The sequence below is a fragment of the Benincasa hispida genome, chromosome 8, assembly GCF_009727055.1.
Source record: "Benincasa hispida cultivar B227 chromosome 8, ASM972705v1, whole genome shotgun sequence".
Classification (NCBI taxonomy): domain Eukaryota; kingdom Viridiplantae; phylum Streptophyta; class Magnoliopsida; order Cucurbitales; family Cucurbitaceae; genus Benincasa; species Benincasa hispida.
Genome location: NC_052356.1, coordinates 38,551,207 through 38,558,892, shown reverse-complemented (window position 1 = coordinate 38,558,892; position 7,686 = coordinate 38,551,207). Strand labels below are relative to the sequence as shown.

Here is a 7,686-nt window from a genome sequence, read left to right as displayed (position 1 = left end):
TGTATGTCATAGATTCGTACAGTGATGATTATGATGTTGAGACTGTGCAAATATCCTTATTGATTAGTTAAATGCCCATTAGATTTTGTGTTTCCTTTGGGATTCACCAGTTTGTGTTTCATCCGGGACTCACCAGTTTGTGTTTCCTTCGGGACTCACCAGTTTGTGTTTCCTTCGGGACTCACCAGTTTGTGTTTCCTGACTCACCAGTTTGTGTTTCCTTCAGGACTCACCAGTTTGTGTCTCCTTCGGGATTCACCAGAGGTAGTAGGCATACTTAACTACAGTAGGATAGGACTCGGTCTCCTTTTTGTTTCATGTGAATATGTGTCCCATGAGGAATAGAGCAGTGTATATGTTTCACCAGAGGTGGGTATCTAAAGGACATAGATGTCTAGTCTGACTCCAGTAGTGGTGTTACTTACTAAGTATTTTATACTCATTCTTTCTCATGTTGTTGTTTCAGGTAAGGGTAGAGATGTATCAGTGATGGACAAGCAGAATTCGTGATCGAGCCACTGGGACTAGTCTTTACGCTTCCGCATCATTAGATTTAGAGTTCTTTTCATGTTTCTCTTAATGTTTAGTTTTGATGTTTGAAACTTATTATTAAGAATTGTTTTTCATATTTATTTATTAACCTTATTATTTATGGGTACCCTATTATTGTTTTTAACATTTGCATTTAATAAAGGACTTTTAAACTCCTCTTATCTATTTAGCATTTATTTCATCATAAAGGAGTGTCGTTTTAAGTCTCATGCATGCATGTATTTTAGTAATGGCCTAACTTAAGTCCTAGGGGGTCGGGTCATTACAGTTGGTATCAGAGCCCATATTTTGTGTTTTGTAGACTGACTTACTATGTAAGTCTAGATTGTCTCTGCCTATGAACGGATTCCTCATCATCGCCAGGTACATCTTATCAATTACAAGTTTTACGGTAGTTGTGCATTAAAATATTTGTTTAGCTTAAATGCACCAGTTATGTTCTAATGCTAGGTCAGTGACTCGTTAGAAGTTATTATAAGAGGATTATCAGGTACGACACTACAAAAGGAGAAAAATAAAATATAGTAAATTATGAGGTCACTTGGCACTAGTTAATCTCATGGAAATTATGTTAGAAACGAATAAATATATACCTTAGTTCAGCAATGTTAAAGGTTGATAAAACTATGTAGAGTTATGACAATTTGGGAATGAAGGTATTTAAATGTTTAAGCCAAAGAATAAAATTGTCAATACAAGAATTGATCAAGGACTAATGTTATGTTTTTGTGTTGGATAGTGCAATCAGTGGTAGTATAAATACACAGGCCAGTACTCAAGTATAAGGTTAAAAGTTATTTTATGAATAAGGAGGAAAAGAAAAAGAGTTTATAAATTTATTGAAGGTTTTGAGGTATTAAGAACCCAACATTTTGAGAAGAATTTTAGAAATGATTCATAAGTCATAATCATTTGGGTAATACTACGATTTGATGGACTAGGTAAAGTATGTGTAATGATATGAAGGATTCTTTTGGAATATCTGGCGAAGTAGATGTCATTAAAGGAAGCTGAAATAGTTGGACATGACCTTGAGCTTAAAGAGGTTAAAGCAAGGTGTTATTTGTTTAGGTTGAAGGATTATTTTAGTATACCTAGACTAAACCCTGCACCTTATTGTGATGAGGAGATCTAAGTTACGCAAATTTGAAGAAACAAAAGTCTTTTGGAGTTTAAAAGTATGCAAATCGGCAAAGGAGAATTCTACGAGATGGAAATTCTTAGTGAGAAAGATAAGACTTATAGAGGAGTTAAGTAAAATATAAGTTAGTAAAGAGATTATGTTCCAATTGGACAGTGAAAAAAAAAGTGTCTTGAATTTAGTGGTTTTATCAAAGATAAGTGTAAAGGAGAGAGAAGTATCCAATGAAGTTTACTTTTTGGAAAGAGAAAGGAATTTAATGTGTTCAATACACCTAGTTAAGTATGGTTTGGAGGCAGGATATGAGGGGTTACAAGGTATTTGTTTTGGTGTAAAAGAAGAATACCTCATTATCATGTGGAACTTTAGGACAATATGTGTTAGATGGAAAGATAGCTTATGTAGGTGATTGGTATGGAACTTTGTTTTAACATAAGAATCTATTACCGAAATAGAAGGTTGAGAAGGGATAAGTTAAAATGGAGTTACTAGTATTGATATGGTATGTTGAAGCTTCATTAGTTAAGACGTAAAACATTAAGGGCATTAGTAAGATTTAAGGGATTTTGACTTTGTGTGCAAGTGTTGGAAACATGAACTAGCAAGACCATCAATTTGATTGAGAAAAGAAAATAATCCAACTCGAGGTAGACAATAATGGTATATGCACAAAAGTAAGTTGGATCTTCCAATATAACCATTGGTATAAGGGATAGACTTGGCAATAAAGTTGAGTTGATAGTAAGAAGTTACTAAAAGTGGGTTTGGAGCATTACAAGATAGCATGTATTCTCTTGCATGGGCATTGAGTTAACTAGCTTTAGGGAGTATGAGTAATCCAAGCTAGGACTTATGAATCAAGAAGGTTTTATCGTTAAAAAAAAAAAAAAAGACTTTAAAGATCAATTACGGTTATTACGAGGTTATGAAAATGTGTTATCAATTAACTTATGCTTTAGCATCCAGAGACTTTAAAACCTCATTTTCGGGGGAATTCTGGACTCGTTCGCAGCAAGGTCTAAGTAATGATATGTGATTGTTTCAAGCCTAAAGAATAATATGAGGATGGCTCAAACAAGTTTTATAGCTCATGACAACATATAGCCTCATGATGAGTTTCTCATGAATGTGAGACTTAATTAGACAGAGTTATTCTCAGACATGTAGACCCTAGGAAAGACATCACAGTTGGCACTTCTAGAGTAGATGCAATTTTCAGTTGACTAGATTTGTTCTGGTACGTATCTTCAGATGACGCATTATATAGTATTGACCAGTTTCTTCACTGCACATATGAAGTTTTCCCCGTGACATGGTTGACTCAGATATATATTTTTAGTATATAAGACTTTCTTAACTTCATGACTGTTTTCACACTTCTCAGCTCGGACGTGTAGAACTATTGCAGATTTTCAACATCTTAAGTTTCATAGTTATTTATGGAAGGGGTTGTTACACCTTTTTTGGTACTAGTTTTAGCTATGTCAAATGATGACCCTCATTTTGCATCTAGTTTTTTTGAAAAGTCTCCAGTTAGCATTGGGTACTCTATTAGATTTTGGTACAATTTTTCACCCATAGACTAATGGTCAAATAGAACATCTGAACCAGATATTGGAAGATATGTTGTGCACAGTGCGCACTAGAGTTTTTAGGGAGTTAGGACTCTCGATTGCATTTAATGGAATTCGCATATAATAATAGCTATCAGACTGCCATTGGCACATTGCCATTTCAAGCCCTATATGGAAAGAGTTGCAAGTCTCCAGTATGCCGGGGTGAGGTTGGTGAGAGGAAGTCGCTAGGTCCTGAGCTAGCGCAGACCACGAATGAGGCAATACAGAAAATCAGAGCTTGTATGCAAATAGCTTAGAGTAGACAGAAAAGCTATGCCAATGTGAAATGTAAGGACCTGAAATTTGAGAATGGTGACAAAGTGTTCTTAAGGGTGGTACCTATAAAAGGTATTCTGAAGTTTGGCAGGAAAAGAAAGTTGAGTCCAAGATTCATTGGACCTTTCGAGGTCCTGGAACGAGTTGGCCCCGTAGCTTACCATTTGGCATTGCCCCCAGAACTGTCTTCAATTCATAATGTCTTCCATGTTTCGATGCTAAGCAAGTATGTGACAGATCCGTCCCATGTAGTTGACTACGAGCCCTTACAATTGAATGACAACTTGAGCTACGAGGAGAAGCCTATAGAGATCCTCGCTAGAGAGGAAAAACATTGCGCCGCCGGAAAATTGCTTTTGTGAAAGTCATGTGGCAGAATCACCAGTTCAAGGAAGCTATCTGGGAGCGACAGTATGAGATGAAGGCCTAGTACCTGGAGATTTTTCAAGAATGAACTTTCGAGGACGAAAGTTCTTTAAGGAGGGAAGAATGTAACACCCCCGGAGTTTTTTTTAAGAATGAACTTTCAAGGACGAAAGTTCTTTGAGGAGGGAAGAATGTAACACCCCACACATTCTTTTAGTGATAATGTAATTTCAGTAACTTTATTATTTAGAATTTCAGTAATTGTTATTAGTTGAAGGGCATTTTTGGAATTCAAGTGTAAGTGCGAAAATTTAATTGTTAGCGTGAAATTATTCAATTTGAAATTCAAATTGGAAATTAATGGTAGGAATTAATTTTCTTTTGAAACGAAAAGGAATTTAATAGTATTAAACGGAAAGGAATTAAATGTAATTATATTTATTTCCTTTTTTTGTTTTATTATTATTGTTGTTGTTGTTGTTTTTTTTATAAAAATTCAAACCCCACACCCTTTTTCTTCCTCACGTTCGTGAGCCCGTCCGACGCCGCCCAAAGCCACCGTGTTAGTTTCTTCTTCATGACCTCCATCCACCACTGCTCAAGCGTCGTTCGCTTTTGTCGTCACTGGATCTATCGATTTGGGTAAAATTTCTATCGTTTGGGTTTGTTTTTGGTTGATTCTTGAATACTCATTTACTTTTGGCATCAATTGGTTGATACCCATTGTGTTTCAACTTTGGATTTAAGTTTGTGAAGGTATTGAGGTATTGTTTAGTGAAGTTGGAGTTTGTTTTGGTAAGTTTTATGCTTTGATTACCCTCTTATGGATTAATTTTGATTGTTGAGAAATTTCGGTGAAGTCATTTGGAAGTGATTTTTTTTTACGAAGCTACATATAGATAATTTATTTGAGACATTAGTAGTGAAGTATGTATTTGATTCAAGATTTAATCATGTAAGCCTTATTTCAAATTATGATTAGGGGGTTGATTCAAAAATTTCATTCAAGATGAAGAAGAGTTTGGTTTGCTAATTATTTGGGCTTAAAATTGGAGGTTTGGAATGTGAATTCGAATTGGACCACACATTAGGTAAGGTTATCTGAAAATATTTTGTAATATTTGGGTGTTTGGAATTTGGCCTTAACTATTAATTTTAAAGCTTGGTTTATGTTTAGGCTTGATTAAGGATTCAAGAATTTCACAAAAATTCAATTGCTTTTTGTTTCGACCTAATATCAAGGTAAGTAATCTTATTACTGGAACTGCCTATGGGCCAGGCATTAGATGTATACTAGTATGTTAAACGAAGGTTATGGCAAAATGACAGCATGAAAGATTGATAGTATAATATGATTAAAGTATGTTCTGTTACGAGATCCGAATTATTTATTTATGCACATAGACATTTGAATGCTAGTATGAGATGATATATGCTTCCATGGTTGTATTTGATGGTATACATGTATGTTGTAAAACCATGATGTTGAGGTATATGTATATGTTGTAGAGCCACGATGTTGAAGTTTATATGTATGTCATAGATTCGTACAGTGATGATTATGATGTTGAGACTATGCAAATGTCCTTACTGATTAGTTAGATGTCCATTAGATTTTGTGTTTCCTTCGGGATTCACCAGTTTATGTTTCCTTCGAGATTCACCAGTTTGTGTCTCTTTCGGGATTCACTAGAGGTAGTGGGCATATTTAACTATAGTAGGATAAGACTCAGTCTCCTTCTTGTTTCATGTGAATATGTGTCCCATAAGGACTAGAGCAGTGTATATGTTTCATCAGAGGTGCATATCTAGAGGACATAAATGTCGAGTGTAACGACGACCGTTACTAAAATAAATGCATGCAAAGAATTTAAAATGACGCTAAGTTATTTGCAATAAATGCTAATTAAAACAAGAGAAGTTCAAAAGACATTTTTAAATGCAATTGTTAAAAAAGACAATAATAGGGTACCCATAATTCGTAAAGACTATTAAAAGTATACAAAAGACATAATCCTTAATAATAAGTTTAAGATAGTAAAACTAAACATTAAGAGAAAAATATAAGGACTATAAATGTCATGATGCGGAAGCGTAAAATCTAGTCCCAGTGGCACGGTCACGAATTCCGCTGCGCCATCGTCGGTGCATCTCTACCCTTACTTGAAACATCAACATAGGAAAGAATGAGCATGAAATACTCAGTAAGTAACCCCACCACTGGGGTCAGGCTAGGCATCTATGTCCTCTAGATACCCACCTATGGCACATAAACAAATGGAACAAACAAGAAACTGAGTCCTATTCTATTATAGTTAAGTATGCCACAAAAACTGGTGAATTCCCGGAGGAACCACAAAACTGGTGAATCCCGGAGGAAACAAAAAACTGGTGAATCCCGAAGGAAACACAAAAACTGGTGAATCTCGAAGGAACAACAAACTAGTGAATCTCGAAGGAAACACAAAACTGGTGAATCCCGAAGGAAAACATAAAAACTGGTGAATCCCGAAGGAAAACACAAACTTGGTGAGCATCTAACTAATCAATGAGGATATTCACATAGTCTCAACGTTCAAAGAATCAACACCGTACAATTCTAAAACATACATGAAATCCTTGGTACCATAGCTATATCACATACACATAATCCTCAACAACACATTATACAACATTCATGTAGACCTTACATCATAATTCTACAACATACAAATATGCCTCACACCAGCAGATATGACGTCGACATATGAAAACACATACCATCACATACTAACGATCAAGTGCTTAGGCGTGTATTTAAACAATTCAGTACTCGTACCAGAACATACTTTGATTCAGGTCATACTATCAATCAACATGCTAACAATTTACCATAACATATACTCACCATTCTAGCATACAACTAAATCCTGGCCCGTGGGCAGTTCCAGTGATAAGATTACTTACCTCGAAGTCAAGTCCAGATATTAGTCCAAGCTAATGCTCTTCAACAAAATAAATCTTGAATTAAGTCCCCTAATACAGACATAATACTAAATTTCAGTCTTGGAACCAGGATCCAAATATACAAATTGCATCCAATGATCACCAATTAACTTACCCAAAACGAAACTTGCTCCACAAACACTCACAAGATTTCGACTCCAAAATCTCCTCTTAGCAGATTTTAAAATTCAATGGATGACGACTTGGAACCTTCAAGAATACTTAAAATTAAACCATCCTTTAGTCCAATAATCAATGGGTACCCAACAACCAACAAGTCCAATAATCAATGGGTACCCAACAACCAACAACAAGGATCATAACGCTTACCAAACTACTTGCCGAACGAACTCGAATCCACTAGGCAACACGTTGCGCACTCTGAAGTACCCCAGTCTTGGATCTAAATCCCAAATATAATCGGTATCAACAAAAAGGAAAAATCCACAATTTTAATGGGCAACCCAAAACCTTCAAAACTCAACTGACCTCACTCAAAACTTACCAACATTCGTCGAAATCCAACGAACGACAGTGGAGGAAGGCAGCTAGGCTCGGATAGCAGGCTGGACGAGCGGCGAACGAAGCTGGGTTTCTGGTCACGCGAGTCCGCAACTGGAGCGAACGTGAGACGACGGCTGAAGCGGCGAACGAGGCTGGGTTTCTGGTCGCGCGAGTCTGCAGCTGAAGCGAATGTGAAACGGCAGCGGACGTGCGGATCCGGAGGGCGGGGCTGAGCTCTGCAACGAT

The 7,686-nt window shown here is 36.3% G+C and overlaps 1 long non-coding RNA gene across 3 annotated transcripts; it reads right to left on the bottom strand.

Annotated features, from left to right (window-relative positions):
• Positions 1-5,881: 5,881 nt before the first annotated feature.
• On the bottom strand, positions 5,882-7,680 carry LOC120082632. Of its 3 annotated transcripts, none has more exons than XR_005483233.1 (4): positions 7,426-7,680; positions 7,267-7,339; positions 7,052-7,146; positions 5,882-6,966 (listed from the first exon to the last, which is right to left on the bottom strand). It is a non-coding gene; the product is annotated as an uncharacterized LOC120082632 (long non-coding RNA). The 3 variants fall into 3 exon arrangements; XR_005483232.1 differs by having other exon boundaries at positions 7,052-7,157; positions 7,442-7,680; XR_005483231.1 differs by having other exon boundaries at positions 7,442-7,680.
• Between the last annotated feature and the right edge of the window lie 6 nt (positions 7,681-7,686).